Source organism: Pristiophorus japonicus, assembly GCF_044704955.1.
Source record: "Pristiophorus japonicus isolate sPriJap1 chromosome 24 unlocalized genomic scaffold, sPriJap1.hap1 SUPER_24_unloc_1, whole genome shotgun sequence".
NCBI lineage: Eukaryota > Metazoa > Chordata > Chondrichthyes > Pristiophoridae > Pristiophorus > Pristiophorus japonicus.
Window position 1 is genome coordinate 2,775,744 of NW_027250648.1, and position 18,670 is coordinate 2,794,413.

Below are 18,670 nucleotides of genomic sequence, written 5' to 3' on the forward strand. Positions count from 1 at the left end.
GGAGAGTCTAGAAATAGGGGGCATAGTCTCAGGATAAGGGGTAGGCCATTTCAGACCGAGTTGAGGAGGAATGTCTTCACTCAGGGGGTTGTGAATCTTTGGAATTCCCTACCTGAAAAGACTGTGGTTGTCGAGTCGTTGAGTATATTCAAGGCTAAGATAGATAGGTTTATGGACTAAAGGGGAATCATGGGACTATGGGGAACAGGCGGGAAAGTGGAGTTGAGGTCGATGATTGGCCACGATTTTATTGAGTGACGGAGCAAGCTCGAAGTGCTGTATGGTCTACTCCTGCTTCCAATTCTTATGCTCTTATGTTCTTAAATTGTTTCCAGAGGCTGAAGGGTCTGAAGAGGCAGAGGACACAGATTTAAATAGCACAAGAATCAGAGGCAAAATGAGGAAATAAATACACAATGAGCTGTTATGATCTGGAATACACGGCCTGAAAGGGTGCCGGGGGCTGATTCAGTAATAAGTTTCATCAGGGAATTAGGTCAATATTTGAATCGGAAAAAAATGCAGTGATATTGGGAAAGAGCAGGGGGAGTGGGACTAACTGGTTATATCTTTCAAATGAGTGCTGGCACAGGCAGCAGTGGGCTGAATGTACACGTTCTGTACTGCAATATTCTGTGATTGTATATATCCTGTCTCTATTTATATTACACTAGACCCTGTCTCTGTTTACATCACATTGGGACCTGTGTCAGTTACTACCGCATTAGACCCTGTCTCTATTTGTATTACACTAGACCCTGTCTCTGTTTATATTACACTAGACCCTGTCTCTGTTTATATTATACTAGACCCTGTCTCTGTTTATATTACACTAGACCCTGTCCCTGTTTATATTATACTAGACCCTGTCTCTGTTTATATTACACGAGGCCTTGACTCTTTGTTTACTTGATACAATTCCCTTTCTCACTTCATATTACAATAGAATCTGGCTCCGCTAATACCGCACTAGACCTTGCATCTGTAAGATAGAGAGATAGATGATAAATAGAGGAATAGATAAATATTTGTTAATCGTAAAGATATATATTTGTGTGTGTGAGAGGATGCAATCATTTTTTTTAACTTAGAAGCAGGTTTATGCTTGTTAATAGCTATCAAGAGTGGCGGGCAATGTGTAATTGATCTGGTATTGTGTGGGTAATATTTGTGTTGAGAGGATGGGGTGAATCTTGTAACAATCTCCCAGAGACGGACTGGGATTGAGGGACAGGACTGAAGGAGCAATTCACTACACTTTGCACTACTTAGTGGCACTCTGTGTGTTAAAGGTCACTAATTCACACTTGTGTTGTCCTGTGCTAACTGCTCACAGATTTTAATGCTGAGGGTTGTTTTCCCTGCTGTATTTTCCATTGAGCTTTGCCTGGCCCACTGATTGTGTCAGAGCCTGGAACCGTGACCTCACAGCACCGCCGGATGGCCGGCCGCTGGGTCCTAATGTCCGATGTGTTCACTAACTGTCGTCTGGTTAAGAGGAACAACTGAAAAAAGCACACACCTCGCTCTATATATGTGTGATGTGTGGGTATACAAAGTTCATCATTCTTAATGTTTGCAAGTGCATTCTGCAAAAATAACTGATTAACCTCACCAGTTATCTTTCACCATTTTATTTTGTTTTATTCAAAATGTAATTGCAGAGTGTTTAATATCATTACCATTTATTGATAACACATTGTCTGGCCTGCTCTTGTTTAGAACGTGATGCCACACTGACCATTCCGTTACCAAGGTGACCATGTCTGTCTGCAGTATTCAGTGGGAAAGGGGATTAAATCACACCGAGGGTAATGAGCAGCCTCCCACCAGTCTCTAAGCTTTATTGTCCAGTGATCACCTCACCATCACACGCAATCCCCTGATATACACCTGGGGTGTGGGATTATTGGTGCAAGTGTAATGGTAAAAATAAAACTACCTGTACCTGGTTAATAAACCTGTAATTCTCTGACCGAATATTTCCCTCATTTGAAAAGAATGAAATGCTTGTTACTCTCCAGAGAATTGTGCACTATTCTGTTTCCACAGTCTTCTTTCTTTTGACTGTTCCCTTCACTGTTTCCTCCTCAACCTCTTCCAACATTTGTGGGAACGGTCAAGTGCAGGAATAACTGGGGCCGGGACAAGGGAGAAACAATCTTTGTGATAATAGTAGAAACAATATTTGGCACAATAACTGAAAAATGACATAGTACTCTGTGTGGTCTAACCAAAGTTCGATACAGGTTTAGCATAACTTCCCTACTTTTCAATTCTATTATTTTTTTTCTATCAATCAAAAGACAATAGAAGTTTAGATGCTTCATCAACCACCCCCAATTTTTTAATCAATAGCAGCAGTCACCAAATGGTCCCATGACTGTGTCAATAGCTTGACGTTACTCCCAGGTGGTGTCCAAGAGCAGCCACTCTCTTGCTCAAGTAAAATTGTTTTGCCTTTTCACCTCTAACCCTCCCCACCCCCCGACTCTCCCCCCCCCCCAGACTCTCTCTCCCCCCCCCCCCCGCCCCCCACCTCCCCAGCGCAGATAAATTCAGAATGAATCAATATGGCAGGTAATCATTCGCAATGAAGCCCCGAAGTGTCAAACTCCCTTCTTTCAGGAGACCATTAATCACACCCTGAAGTAAGGATTGGTCTTAATAAATGCGACTGCAACCACCCTCTGCCAAAAACCAAGCAGTCAATATATGATCTGCATGGCCTGTCATTTCTGCTGGTGTCACAAACAGAAGCAGGATCTACTGTAAGAATACCAGAAACATGTTCCGATTGATTATTGGCAGAGCCCCGGTCTAGAGTAATAATAATAGAGGCATGCAGGAGAACTGGAATAACAGCGGCAGGTAATCATAACAAGATTAGGCAGAGTCAACATGGTTTTATGAAAGGGAAATCGTGTTTGACAAATTTATTAGAGGTTTTGAGGATGTAACTAGCAGGGTAGATAAAGGGGAACCAGGGGATGTAGTATATTTGGATTTCCAAAAGGCATTCGATAAGGTGCCACATCAAAGGTTATTATACAAGATAAAGGTGTGGATATCTGAATGGAATATATGGAATTAAGGACAGTAAAGTAAACGGGATATATGAAAATGTATAAGCCATGGAAGAATAGCTGGGAGAATGTCAGATTGCAAATAGTGCAACATCAGCATAGCTAACAGTCTGTCTCAAGGTTTCAAGTCACTAATCCTGCCAATAATATATAATTGTAAAATGAAATACATCTGCAGAATTGCAAGGTCTCAGTTAATAGTCACACCATTAGATTGAAACATTTAGAGGCAATACTTGAGCTTTCAAGAAGAACATCTCATATAGATTGACTAATGAGTGGCTGAGTTAGACTGTCAATCAATTTGTATTTTGTTATCTGATTTCAAAACTGTATAACTGTTAACGCTTTACGATGTAACTTCACCTATCCGTAGGGAGTGTGTACGCTCTATCCAGAGAGTATATCTTCTGTCTGATAGGTCTTACTGGCCGGTAATAAAGACTGCTTTGTTCAAAGCACAAGAGGTATTCGACTCAGTAATTTTACTGAACCAGATTGAGGTAAAAGAATCCGGGAATTAACATTGGCGCTCCCCAACCTCCACCCCAGATCTCTCTTCCCCATCAGACTCTCTCTCCCCCACCCAGACTCTTTCTCTCTCTCTCTCCTCCCAGACTCTCTGTCCACCTCCCCCACTTTTTCACCCCCCTGCCCAGACGCTCTCTCTCGCCCCACTCAGACTCTACCAATACTGCCCCTCCACAGTCTCTCTCCTCCCTCCAGACTCTTCCCTCCCCAGACTCTCTCTCTCCCCAGACTCCCTCTCCCCAGACTCTCTTCCCCCACCCAGACTCTCTCTCCCCCCTCCCCAGACTCTCTCTCTTCCCCCCCCCCCACCCCCTGGCCAGTCTCTCTCTCTCCCCCCCAGACTCTCTCTTCCCCCTCCCCCCAGGATATCTCTTCCCCCCCCGCCATCCCCCACCCCCCCAGCACAGATAAATTCAGAATGAATCAATATGGCAGGAAATCATTCGCAATGAAGCCCCGAAGTGTCAAACTCCCTCCTTTCAGGAGACCATTAATCACACCCTGAAGTAAGGATTGGTCTTAATAAATGCGACTGCAACCACCCTCTGCCAAAAACCAAGCAGTCAATATATGATCTGCATGGCCTGTCATTTCTGCTGGTGTCACATTAACAGAAGCAGGATCTACTGTAAGAATACCAGAAACATGATCCGATTGATTATTGGCAGAGCCCCGGTCTAGAGTAATAATAATAGAGGCATGCAGGAGAACTGGAATAACAGCGGCAGGTAATCATAACAAGATTAGGCAGAGTCAACATGGTTTTATGAAAGGGAAATCATGTTTGACAAATTTATTAGAGGTTTTGAGGATGTAACTAGCAGGGTAGATAAAGGAGAACCAGTGGATGTAGTATATTTGGATTTGCAAAAGGCATTTGATAAGGTGCCACATAAAAGGTTATTATCCAAGACAAAGACCCCCCACCCCAGACTCTCTCTTCCCCATCAGAGTCTCTCTTCCCCACCCAGACTCTCTCTCTTTCTCTCCTCGCAGACTCTCTTCCCTCCCAGACTCTCTCTCTCTCCCCCCACAATCTCTCTCTCCCCCACTCAGACTCTCTCTTTCTGTTCCCATCCAGACTCTCTCTACCAACACCCCCCCCTCCACAGTCTCTCTCCTCCCCCCAGTCTCTCTCCTCCCTCCAGATTTCTGCCCCTCACTCTTCCCCTCCAGACTTCCCACCTCAGACTCTTTCCCCCCCGACTCTTCCCCCCCCAGACTCTTCCCCCCCACCCCAGTCTCTCTCTAGCCCCCCGACTCTCTACCCCCCCCACAATCTCTACCCCCTAGACACTCTCTCACCCAGACTCCCTCCCACCCTAGACTCTCTCCCCCGCCAGACACTCGCCACCCCCAGATTATCTCTCTCTCTAGATTCCCTCTCCCCCCCCAGACTCTCTCCCCCCCAGTCTCTCTCTCTCAAGCCACCCGCCCCTCCGTAGACTCTCTCTCCCTCCCACCGCAGTCCCTCTCTACCCCCTCCCCCAGTCCCTCTCTCTCTCTCTAGCCCCTCCCCCTGGCTCTCCCTCCCCCCCCCGTCTCTCTCTCTAGCCCCCCCAGACTCTCTCTCTCCCCCACCAGTCTTTCTCTAGCGCCCCCCCCACCCTCTCTCTCTCTACCCCCCCAGACTCTCTCTCCCTCCCCCCATCCCAGTCTCTCTCTAGCCTCCCCCAGACTCTCTCTCCTTCCCCCCCCCCCACCCCAGTCTCTCTCTCTCTCCCCCCCCCCAGACTCTCTCTCTCTCCCTTCCTCCCTCCCCCCCAGTTACTCTCTATCCCCCCCAGACGCTCTCTCCCTCTCCCCACCCCAGTCTCTCTCTACCCCCCCCCCCCCCACCGGCCCCCCAGGCCCACTCTCTCTTTAGCCCCTTCCCTAGGCTCTCTCTCCCGGGTCGAGATGGCTTGGGGCTCGGGGTAGGCGAGGGACTATGGAGACAGATTAATATCGCTGCTAGACGTATTCTTAGGATACTCCCTGCATCATCAGCTCACAATCAGACAGGTCCCAATCCTGTGCTTTGGTCATTGTATCTGTAAAACAGGATTTGAAATGTCACAGGGCCGCTCGGGTCGGGGGCTCAGCGGGCAGCATACTGGGAAATGAGACTTTCAGTCCGGGTGGGAGGATCGGAGGCGGTGCCTCCACACATCCTCCACAGTGCAAATAGTCACTTTGTTTTAAAATACAATTTGCGATATGTGAAAAGCTCAGATATTACTGCGATAGTAGGACACTCCTGGTCACTGCTTTAACTTGTTTAGTTTCAATGGGTTAAAGCTTCCACTAAATGGAGATCCAGTGGAATAGCAGCCTGTTCAGAGATGTTCCACTGATTTTAGCAACAGAACTTGCAGAACTGAATTATTCATTTTAATATTTATTCCCTTTGATATAAGTCACATCTGTTCTAATTGAACAAAACTGAAGCCAACGTCACTGTTCGAGATATTTCTATTTCTGTGTACCAACTGTCAATATTCTTAAACTCTTGTGAGTTGAGACGAATCAACAAGTGACTCTGTTGATCTGATTTTTCTGCCACGAACACTTCACGGGAACTAGTGAGGTTGTTTATACAAATAAACACAGAAATAGAAGTCCCAGATTAGAGTATTGAGCGACAGAAACACAATAAATGTTTCCTCACCAACACAGCACAAAAATAAACAGAGAAAGAAATGCAAATGTCTCAACGGATTCCAGCAACAATTGTTTTTTGGGACATTTCTCTAAATTATAGAATAAAGTAAAGACGATCCCCACGGTCAGAATGGGAAAAGATTCTAGTCACAGTATATAGTGACATCACAAACGTGTCAGTGGAGATTTCCTGTATCCTCTCCCTCTCGCTCCTATTTCCACCTTGTCTTGCCTCGCAAGAATGGGTGATTGTCTTCGCCCCCCCTCCACACCTAATTGTCGACTCTTATAAAAGTTTTCCCTCAGCCCTATTTCATAGGCCTCCGACCAACTTGATGGGAGTGCGCAGAGGGAGCTTCAATCCAAAATGTGACCTGTGCATTAAATGACCTGGGAGTGTGTGATGGGACAGTGTAGAGGGAGCTTTACTCTGTATCTAACCCCGTGCTGTACCTGCCCTGGGAGTGTTTGATGGGACAGTGTCGAGGGAGCTTTACTCCGAATCTAATGTGGAGTGCACAGGATCTGGGAGTGTTTGATGGGACAGTGTGACTCCACTGTCCCAGCAACGTGATACTATAAGTGCAAAAGCGAAATACTGTGGATGCTGGAATCTGAAATAACAGAAAATGCTGGAAATACTCAGCAGGTCAAGCAGCATCTGTGGAGAGAGAAACAGAGTTAATGTTTCAGGTTGATGGCCCTTTGTCAGAACTGGAAAAAGTTAGAGCTGTAACAGATTTTAAGCAGGTGCCGAGAAAGGGAAAGGGAGGAGGGGAGAAAAGAACAAAAGGGAGGGTCTGTGAGAGGGTGGGAGGCAGGACATTAAATGACAAAAGGTCTGATTGTACACCGCAAAAGGAGATGGAAATGGGACAAGTAAAGAAACAAAAGATGGGGCCATGTGAACAGCTGTTGAACATGGGTCAGTCAGTTATAAGAGATAGGCGAACACCGTTCCAAAGGGATGGGCGATACCCTCCGTTGCCCTCAGCCGATCGAAATGGAGTCGGGTTCAGATTCCCGAATCCGGAGCCTCACGAATGGCAGAAGCATCAACTGTTGCCGTCTGAAAAAGAGGGGCGGAGGTTATGGTCTGAAATTGTTGATGTTGAGTGCAGGAGGCTGTAAAGTGCCTGATCGAAAGATGAGGCGCTGATCCTCGAGCTTACGTTGAGCTTCGTTGGAACAGTGCATGAGGCCGAGGACAGAAGGGTCAGAGAGCGAGTGGAGAATTAAACTCACAGGCGACCGGAAGCTCGGGGTCACCCTTGCGAACTGAATGGAGGTGTTCCACAAAGCGGTCACCCAATCCGCGTTTGGCCTCCCCAAGGTAGAGGAGACCACTCCGTGAGCAGCGAATACAGAATACTAATTTGCAAGAAGTACAAGTAAATCGCTGTTTCACCTGGAAGGAGTATTTGGGGCCCTGGACAGTGGGAAGGGAGGAGGTAAAAGGGCAGGTATTGCATCTCCTGCGCTTGCACGAGAAGGTGCCGCGGGAAGGGGAGGGGATGCTGGGGGTGACTGCGGAATGGACCAGGGTGTCGCAGAGGGAGCGGTCCCTTTGGAATGCTGAGGGGAGGGGAAGATGTGATTGGTGGTGGGATCACGCTGGAGGTGGCGGAAATGGCGGAGGATGATCCGTTGAACGTGGAGGCTGGTGGGGTGAAAGGCGAGGACAAGGGGAACCCGTTCATGGTTCTGAGGGAGGGGAAGGGGTGAGAGCAGAGGTGTAGGAAATGCCCCATCACCCCAACTCCTCTCTCACCCCTACTCTCCAAACCCCCTCACCCCACCTCCTCTTTCACCCCAACCCCTCCAACCCCGTCACCCCAACCCCTCCTTCACCCCTACTCTTCAACCCACTCACCCCAATTCCTCTCACCCCTACTCTATAACCCTCTCATCCCAACCCCTCGTTCACCCCTACTCTCCAGCCCCTCACCCCAACTCTTCAACACCCCTCACCCCAACTCCTCTTTCACCCCAATTTCTCTCACACCTACACACCTACTCTCCAATTCCCCTCACCCTAACCCCTCCTTCACACCCACTCTCCAACCCCTCACCCCAACTCCTCTCTTACCCCAACTCTCCAGCCCCTCTCATCTTCCATTCGCTTCAGTTGAAAGGAAAACGACAGATTGTACCAGTCAGTCCTTAGGAGTTGGGATCTTTCTGTATTGTGTCCATTCGAGGAGATCGATAACAGACTTTCTCCTGTGGATATAGAGCTGGACTATTGGACTGTGATGTGTTGACTTGTTCATCTTGTTCACTCTAAACCTTTGCCAATTATTTGATGTGATCTGTTTATTTGTACATTTTTTTTAAATACATGTTTGACAAATTTGCTGGAGTTCTTTAGGATGTAACGAGCAGGATGGATAAGGGGAAAAAAGTGGATGTGGTGTATTTGGATTTCCAGAAGGCATTCAATAAGGTGCCACATAAAAGGTTACTGCACAAGATAAAAAGCTCATTGGGTTGGGGTTAATATATTAGCATGGATAGAGGATTGGCTAGCTAACAGAAAACAGAGAGTCGGGATAAATGGGTCATTTTCAGGTTGGCAGACGTTAACAGGGATCGGTACTGGGGCCTCAACTATTTACAATCTATATTAATGACTTGGATGAAGGGACCGAGTGTAATGTAGCCAAATTTGCTGATGATATAAAGATGGGTGGGAAAGCAAATTGTGAGGAGGACACAAAAATCTGCAAAGGGATATAGACAGGCAAAGTGAGTGGGCAAAAATTTGGCAATGCATCCGCTATTTCCAAGGCCACCTCCTTAAGTACTCTGGGATGCAGTCCATCAGGCCCTGGAGATTTATCGGCCTTCAATCCCATCAATTTCCCCAACACAATTTCCTGACTAATAAGGATTTCCCTCAGTTCCTCCTCCTTACTAGACCCTCTGACCCCTTTTATATCCGGAAGGTTGTTAGTGTCCTCCTTAGTGAATACCGAACCAAAGTACTTGTTCAATTGGTCCGCCATTTCTTTGTTCCCCGTTATGACTTCCCCTGATTCTGACTGCAGGGGACCTACGTTTGTCTTTACTAACCTTTTTCTCTTTACATATCTATAGAAACTTTTGCAATCCGTCTTAATGTTCCCTGCAAGCTTCTTCTCGTACTCCATTTTCCCTTATAGACCAGTTAGCCTAACATCTCTCATTGGGAAAATACTGGAGTCCATTATTAAGGAAATAGTAGCAGAACATTTAGAAAATCATAATACAATCAAGTAGAGACAGCATGGTTTTAGGAAAGGGAAATCACGTTTGACAAATTTGCTAGAGCTCTTTGAGGATGTAATGAGGAGAGTGGATGAAGAGGAACCAGTAGCAGTTGTGTATTTGGATTTCCAGAAGGCATTCGATAAGGTGCCAGGTAAAAGTTTACTGCACAATATAAGAGCTCACAGGGTTGCGGGTAATATATTAGCATAGATATAGGATTGGCTAACTTACAGAAAACAGAGAGTCGGGATAAATGGGTCATTTTCAGGTTGGCAAAGTGTAATTAATGAGCTGCCATATGGATCAGTGCTGGGGCCTCAATTATTTACAATCTATATTAATGACTTGGATGAAGGGGTGGAGTGCACTGCAGCCAAATATGCTGCTAATAGAAAGATAGGTGGGAAAGCAAGTTGTGAGGAGGACACAAAGAATCTGCAAAGGGATATAGGGCCCAAGTTTCGACTGACCATTAGAACGGCACACCTCTGAGAAGTCCGCCGATTTTCTCGAAGAAAAAGCGCGCCTAATACTTACCTCGGGATTCTGCTCCATCATCAGGCCTCCTGTGGACTTGGCACAGCGTAACAGCAGCAACAGGGGGCGGACCTACAGTCCTGCGCCGAAAAGAGTGCTGGCAGCTGCGCGCATGCGCAGTGGGGTCTGCGCGCATGTGCAGTAGTTCCTGGCCCCCAGATTCTGTGTGCGTGTGCTGCAGGCTGTGGGAGGGGCCCGAAGCATGCCGCCCCTAGCCCTGGCCAAATGGGCTCCCCGCCGCAACCTGCGAGGGAACTTGGCCCCTCTGTGTTGTGTTTATTACCGTTTTCAATGGATTTGGAACGGGAAGGACTGAAAATTACTTTAAGTGTAGTGGTTTTAACAGGTTTTGTGTGTCGTGGTGAAGCTGTCCTCTACCTCTGATTGCTGCTGCCTGTGTTCTCCTTCCCACTCCACAGCGAGGGCAAAGATTCTTTCATTTTGCTCTGGGTGTTTTGGCGATGCTGGCAAAGCTTTCTCCTTGAACCGCTGCAATCCTTAAAGTTGTATAAGACACAGCAGGCAGAGGTCACTTTGTGCCCCCCTTCCCCCTCTCCCCCTCCTCCTCTCTCCCCCTCCCCCTCCTCCTCCTCCTCTCTCCCCCCTCCCCTTCCTCCTCCCTCCTCCTCCGCCTCCTCCTCTCTCCCTCCTCCTCCTCCTCCCCTCCCCCTCCTCTCCTCCTCCTCCTCCTCTCCCCTCCTCCTCCTCCTCTCCCCCTCCTCCTCCTCCTCTCCCTCCTCCTCCTCCTCTCCCCCGTCCTCCTCCTCTCCCCCTCCTGCTCCTCCTTGCCCCTCCTCCTCTCCCCCTCCTCCTCATCCTCTCCCCACCTCCTCCTAACCCCTCCCCCCCCACTTCACTGATGCCTAGCCTCCTGGTGTGTGTCTTACCGCCCACAGCCCTGGCCGAATGGGCTCCCTCATCGGTGGCCCGCTGCCTTCCATTCACATAAAGGTAAGACTTCTATTTTTTATTTGTTATTGATTGATTGATTGGTTATTACTTTGGTCTTGGTGCTTTAGGTGCAGTGTTCCTTCTATTTTTTATTTATTAATTAATTGCTTATTACTTTTTGTGCTTTGTAAGTCATGGTGCAGGTCCTCTCAGCTTCCTTGTATTTTTGATTTGTTATTGGATGCTCATTTTTGTGCTTTATTTGGTGCTTGGTGCTTTAAATGTACTTATGCTTCTTTAATGTTGTTGTGAAAGTATTTCGTGCTTTACAAAATCCTCTCTCTTCCCTTCCCCCTCCCTATCTCTGGCTACCTGTGCTGATTTCTTAAGTCTACACCAGGTTTTTCTGAGCGTACAAAAGTGGACACATACGCTGCCCTAAGTTAGTTTGGAGTAATTTTTAGGAGTCTAAACTTGCATAAAATGGCCAAAACAGGCATAAGTGGCTGGTAACGCTCCCCTTTGGAAAAAAAACTGAACTAAAAAGAAACTGAACTAACTCACTGAAACTGGAGCAAACTAAATGTCGAGAATTGCGATTTTTAGGATACTCCAAAAAAAAAACTAGTTGCTCCAAAAAATAGGAGCAACTCCAGTCGAAACTTGGGCCCATAGACAGGTTAAGTGAGTTAGCAAAAATTTGGCAAATGGAGTATAATGTAGGAAAATATGAGGTTATCCACTTTGGGTAGGAAGAATAAAAAGCAAATTATTATTTAAATGGAGACTACAAAATGCTGCGGTAGAGACCTGCCGATCCTTGTGCATGAAACACAAAAGGATCGTATGCAGGTACAGCAAGTGATCAGGAAGGCAAATGGAATGTTGGCCTTTATTGCAAGGGGGATGGAGTATAAAAGTAGAGAGGTCTTGCTACAACTGCACAGGGTATTGGTGAGGCCACACCTAGAGTACTGCGTACAGTTTTGGTCTCTTATTTAAGGAGGGATATACTTGCAATGGAGGTAATTCAAGGAAGGTTCAGTAAGCTTGATTCCTGAGATGAAGGGGTTGTCGTATGAAGAAAGCTTGAGCAGGTTGGGCCTATACACATTGGAGTTTAGAAGAATGAGAGGTGATCTTATTGAAACGTATAAGATTCTGAGGAGTCTTGACAGGGTAGATGCAGAGAGGATGGTTCCTCTCGTGGGGGAATCTAGAATTGGGGGGATAGTTTCAGAATAAGGGGTCGCCGATTTAAAACGGAGATGCAGAGGAATTTTTTCTCTGGAATTCTCTACCCCAGATAGCTGTGGAGGCTGAGTCATTCAATATATTTAAAGGGGAGATAGACAGATTTTTGAACTATAGGGGAGTCAAGAGTTATGGGGAGCAGGCAGGAAAGTGGAGTTGAGGTCACGATCAGATCAGCCATGATTTTATTGAATGGCAGAGCAGGCTCGAGGGATCAAACGGCCTACTCCTGCTCCTATTTCTTATTGTTAATCTGTGAACCTTGGCCTGAACGTCCCAAAATGTTATTGATTTTGAGGAATAGAAGAAATATCTAAGCATTGATAAATGCATCATCTAACATCTCCAACTGAGCTAACCTGCTCTAACTACGTCTAGTATTTGTGTCAGCTGTGACTCAGTCGGTAACACCCTTACCTCTGAGTCACAAGGTTGTGGGTTGAAGTCACACTCCAGAGACATGAGCACAAAAATCTCGGCTGATGCTCCAGTGCAGTGCTGAGGGACTGCTGCACCGTCGGAGGGTGCTGTCTTTTGGATGAGATGTTAAACCGAGGCCCCGTCTGCTCCCTCAGGTGGACGTAAAAGATCCCATTGCGCTATTTCAAGCAAAACAGGGGAGTTATCCCCAATGTCCTGGCCAATATTTTCCCTTATCAGTAAAACAGATTATCTGGTCATTATCACATTGTAAATTGGTTGCTGCGTTTCCTACACTACGACAGTGACTACACTTCAAAAAGAACTTAATTGGCTGTAAAGTGCTTTGGGGCATCTGGTGGTGGTGAAAGGTGCTAAATAAATGGAAATCTTTCTTTTTATTTTCGGTATGTCTTTTATTACTCTACTTTTCCCCTTGGGCCTCCTTTTGTCTGCTGTCACTTCCCCACTCAACTTTACCGTTCATTTCTTGTGTACATGGTTTCTCTCTCTCTCTCTTCTTTCCCTCACTCTATCACTCCCAAGAAGCTGTCCATCTGCCATATCCCCCAGTTCTGATCAAATGCTCTCCCTGACCCATCACCATTTCTCCTTCCTTTACAGACAACAGCTTGCATTTATATAGTGCCTTTAAGAACATAAGAGTTATGAGCAGGAATAGGCCATACGGCCCCTCGAGCCTGCTCCACCATTCAATAAGATCACGGCTGATCATCGACCTCAACTCCACTTTCCCGCCCGATCTCCATATCCCTCGATTCCCCGAAACTCCAAAAATGTATCTATCTCAGCCTTGAAATAACACTGTAACATGGCCCCTGGTGCTTCACAGGAGCATTATCAGATAGAATTTGACACCGAGCTACATAACGAGATGTTAGAAAAGGTCAAAGCGCATATTTTAAAGAAGGTTAAAAAGGAAAACATAGAAACTTAGAAACATAGAAAATAGGTGCAGGAGTAGGCCATTCAGCCCTTCGAGCCTGCACCACCATTCAATAAGATCATGGCTGATTGTTCCCTCAGTACCCCTTTCCTGCTTTCTGTCCATACCCCTTGATCTCTTTAGCTGTAAAGGCCATATCTAACTCCCTCTTGAATATATCCAATAAACTGGCATCAACAACTCTCTGCGGCAGAGAATTCCACAGGTTAACAACTCTCTGAGTGAAGAAGTTTCTCCTCATCTCAGTCCTAAATGGCTTACCCCTTATCCTAAGACTACGTCCCCTGGTTCTGATTTCCCCAACATCGGGAACATTCTTCCCGCATCTAACCTGTCCAGTCCCGTCAGAATCTTATATGTTTCTATGAGATCCACTCTCATCCTTCTAGACTCCAGTGAATAAAGGCCCAGTTGATCCAGTCTCTGCTCATATGTCAGTCCAGCCATCCCTGGAATCAGTCTGGTGAAACTTCGCTGCACTCCCTCAATAGCAAGAACGTCCTTCCTCAGATTAGGAGACCAAAACTGAACACAATACTCCAGGTGAGGCCTCTCCAAGGCCCTGCACAACTGCAGTAAGACCTCCCTGCTCCTATACTCAAATCCCCTAGCTATGAAGGCCAACATACCATTTGCTTTCTTCACCACCTGCTGTACCTGCATGCCAACTTTCAATGACTGATGAACCATGACACCCAGGTCTCGTTGCACCTCTTTTCTTATTCTGCTGCCATTCAGATAATATTTTGCCTTCGTGTTTTTGCCCCCAAAATGGATAACCTCACATTTATCCACATTATACTGCATCTGCCATGCATTTGCCCACTCACCTAACCTGTCCAAGTCACCCTGCAGCTCTTAGCGTCCTCCTTACAGCTCACACCACCACCCAATTTAGTGTCATCTGCAAATTTGGAGATATTACACTCAAAAGAGTGGCTAAAGTAAACGTTGGTCCCCTGGAGGATGAGATTGGGGAATTAATAATGGAAATGGCAGAGTCATTAAACAAATATTTTAAGAACATAAGAAATAGGAGCAGGAGTAGGCCATAAGACCCCGTGAGCCTGCTCCGCCAATCAATAAGATTATGGCTGATCTGATCATGGACTCAGCTCCACTTCCCCGCCCGCTCCCCAGAACCCCTTATCTTTTAAGAAGCTATCTAATTTTGTCTTAAATTGATTTAATGTCCCAGCTTCCACAGCTCTCTGAGGCAGCGAATTCCACAGATTCACAACCCTCTGAGAAAATAAATTTCTCCTCATCTCAGTTCTCAATAGGCGGCCCCTTATCCTAAAATCATGCCCTCTAGTTCTAGTCTCCCCCACCAGTGGAAACAGCCTCTCTGCATCCATCTTGTCAAGCCCCCTCATAATCTTATACGTTTCTATAAGATCACCTCTCATTCTTCTGAATTCCAATGAGTAGAGGCCCAACCTACTCAACCTTTCCTCATAAGTCAACCCACTCATCCCCAGGATCAATCGAGTGAACCTTCTCTGAACTGCCTACACAGCAAGTATATTCTTTCATAAATATGGAAACCAAAACGGCACGCAGTATTCCAGGCGTGGCTTCACCAATACCCTGTATAGTCGTAACAAGACTTCCCTGCTTTTCTACTCCATCCCCTTTGCAATAAAGGCCAAGATTCCATTTGCCTTCCTAATCACTTGCTGTACCTGCATACTATCCTTTTGTGTTTCATGCACAAATACTCCCAGGTCCTGCTGTACTGCAGCACTTTGCAATCTTTCTCCATTTAAATAATAATTTGCTCTTTGATTTTTTCTACCAAAGTGCATGACCTCACATTTTCCAACATTATACTCCATCTGCCAAATTCTTGCCCACTCACTTAGCTTGTCTATGTCCTCGTGCAGCCTCTTGATGTCCACCTCACACATTACCCTTCCTCCCATCATCAGCAAGCTTGGCTACATTACACTCAGTCCCCCTCTTGCAAGTCGTTAATATAGATTGTAAATAGTTGGGGTCCCAGCACTGATCCCTGCGGCACCCTATTCGTTAATGATTGCCAACCAGAGAATGAACCATTGATCCCGACTTTCTGTTTTCTCTTTGTCAGCCAATCTTCTATCCATGCTAATATATTACCCCCAACCCTGTGAACTTTTGTGCAGTAACCTTTTGTGTGGCACCTTGTCAAATGCCTTCTGGAAGTCCAAATACTTTTGTATCGGTCTTTACGGTAGAAGACACTAAAAGCATCCCAACAGTGGATAATCAAGGGGCTATAGGTAGGGAGGAACTGAATACAATCACTATCACTAATGAAGTAGTACTAGGTAAAATAATGTGTCGGATGGCAGACAAGTCCCCTGGACCTGATGCCTTACATCCTAGGGTCGTAACAGAAGTGGCTGCAGGGATAGTGGATGCATTGGTTGTAATCTACCAAAATTCCCTGGATTCTGGGACGGTCCCAGCAGATTGGAAAACCGCAGATGTAACGCCCCTATTTAAAAAAGGAAGCAGACAAAAACCAGGAAACTACAGACCAGTTAGCCTAGCATCTGTTATTGGGAAAATGCTGGAGTCCATTATTAAGGAAGCAGTAGCGGGACATTTGGAAAAGCATGATTCAATTAAGCAGAGTCAGGATGGTTTTATGAAAGGGAAATCATGTTTGACAAATTTGCTGGAGTTCTTTGAGGATATAACGAGCAGGGTGGATAAGGGGGAACCAGTGGATGTGGTGTATTTGGATTTCCAGAAAGCATTCGATAAGGTGCCACATAAGAGGTTACTGCACAAGATAAAAGCTCACAGGGTTGAGGGTGTTAAGTCCTAGTTCGGGTGGTCAGCTGCATTCGACAATAATCGAGTAAGACATCTTCAATCTTTACGTCTTTATTGAAGCGGCTTCGGACCTGTTGCCAAACCGCCAGCACAGAGTCTACAGATTCCGGGGCAGGCAGACAAAAGGTCTGCCTATCCTCACAGACGCATCCTTTTATTCTTACAAACCGCAGGAGGTATGGCCCGCTTTATCAATCATGAATTGATAGCCTGTTTATCTTTAGAACATTTTATGCTTTTACAAACGGAATTGCAACAAGCAGAATTGCTCAGGGACACCAAGACCTCCTACGTGCTAGGATAGCTTAGCTTAATCACGCGAAACAGATGTGCACCCGATCAAGTCATGGCCATAAACCCTTGTTTATCAGTGATGGTCACACAAGCTACTTTGCCCACTACTTTCTCACAGGAAACTAAGTCTGTCTTTTCTTATTTTCTTATTGATTCCTAGAACCATTTTATTAACACTTTCACGATTCTTCCACATACATTCACATTCCCCCCTTTTATCATTTCATGATAATTTCTCATTCATAAATGTTTACTCTCAATTGTCTTTGACATTCCTCCTCCTCAAGTTCTATCTTTATTCTGTCATTTACCCGTTCAGTTGTTCCTTCACCTAACATCGGTTCTAGTTCTTCTTCCCTCAAAATCTCAAGTCGTTGTAACATCATTCTTTGTGTTTTCCCCAGTCCACTTATCATGGCCATCAGTCGTGCCAACAAGCATTTAACTACACCGATCGCAACGAAAATGCACAAGGCTATAATGGCAAGGTATATAACAATGTTAATCAACCAATTCCTCCATCCACCGAAACCCCAGTTTCCCAAATTGGGTCCTTCGTTCATCCCATTCAACCAATGTTCTAATCCTTTCTCTATTTCCTCCAATTCCTGAGTTCTATCTTTTATTCCCATGACACATTTACCTTTCCCTCTTCCCTGCACTATTGCACACACACCCCCTTCTCTCGCTAGTATATAGTCCAAGGCGAAACGATTCTGTAGGGTATGAAGTCTGACAATCCATCCTTGATTATTTTAATCGCACTTTTAGTCTGATTGCCCAATATTGTTAGCCCGCATACCAAGTAGTTCCGGTTATTGGCAGCCATAGCTCCAGCCGATCCTCCTAGTGACAGGGCGCTCAATACTCTCCACCGTACAGAGTGACCTGTACTTCCTATTGCATTGGGTGCCTCCCAGTTTGCACAAAATTCCTTACTCACAGTCCTCTTTTTCCTTCCTCTCCTCGGCTCAGACCGCCACTGAGTAGGGCAAGGGACTGTGGTAGGAGTGAGAAATCCAACTGCTACTTGGGACGGGGTTTCTGGTGCACCGGAAATCAAGATGTTACTTCCTTTACCCTTGCTTAGGAAAAAGTACCCGGGCTTGGTGTAGAGTACCGGTGGGGTTCCGCCCTCGGCTGGGGTTCCCTGTCCCCAACTGTTGTCACAAGGGGCAAATGACCCATCGACCTTACAAACCAGAGGGTATAGGTAGGGCTCTAGGGAGGTCCCTTCTGGTCCGAAATTTGACCTTATGGCGAATGCTGCCCCTTCTACTGTGAGATGTGTTTTATTCATAGATCCGCACAAAATTTGGGTCCCTTGTCTTACTTCTACACAGGTATCCACACTCTGGCAAGAGGTGATGCCCGTGTTTGGGTCGTGAAGACAGGAATAATTGGACTACTTTGTAAGACAGGTCTGGTTAACGGGCACGTCCACTTCTGCGCACCCGAATCCTGTACCATTCCAACACTGTGGGTACCCATCCTTCCCAGGCCCTGTGGTGTTTAGGCAGGTGGCCGGGGGACCTCGGCAATCGGAATATGTGAATGTAATATTTTCGGCGGGCGGGGTATCATTGTATCCTCGTATGTAAAGACTGGGATCCATAACCGGGGTTGGGGTAAACAATTCGGTGACCGACATAACAGGGTAGCATACAACCGACTCTGATCTTATGAGTCCTCAGGAATATATTATGATCATTCCCCAGTTGCCCTTGCACGTTCCTTTTCCTCCTTTGCCCTGTTACTGATTCCAGGGATTGGTCCTTTGAATCAACGAAGTCATCTTTAGGTTGATCAGGGCAAACAAAGTCCATCTCACATTCCCTGAACCAGCATGGCAAATTCCATCGGTCTTTGCCCTGTAGAGTCATCTGTCGATCAACCTGTGAGAGTATACCCGTACGGGATTTTATTTTAGTCATGGTCCATGATTCGAGATCGTCTGGTGCCCTGGTTC

The 18,670-nt window shown here is 46.2% G+C and overlaps 1 pseudogene; it reads right to left on the reverse strand.

Annotated features, from left to right (window-relative positions):
- Window positions 1–18,670, reverse strand: part of LOC139241180 (zinc finger protein 850-like) — a 269,295-nt pseudogene that overhangs the window by 140,772 nt on the left and 109,853 nt on the right.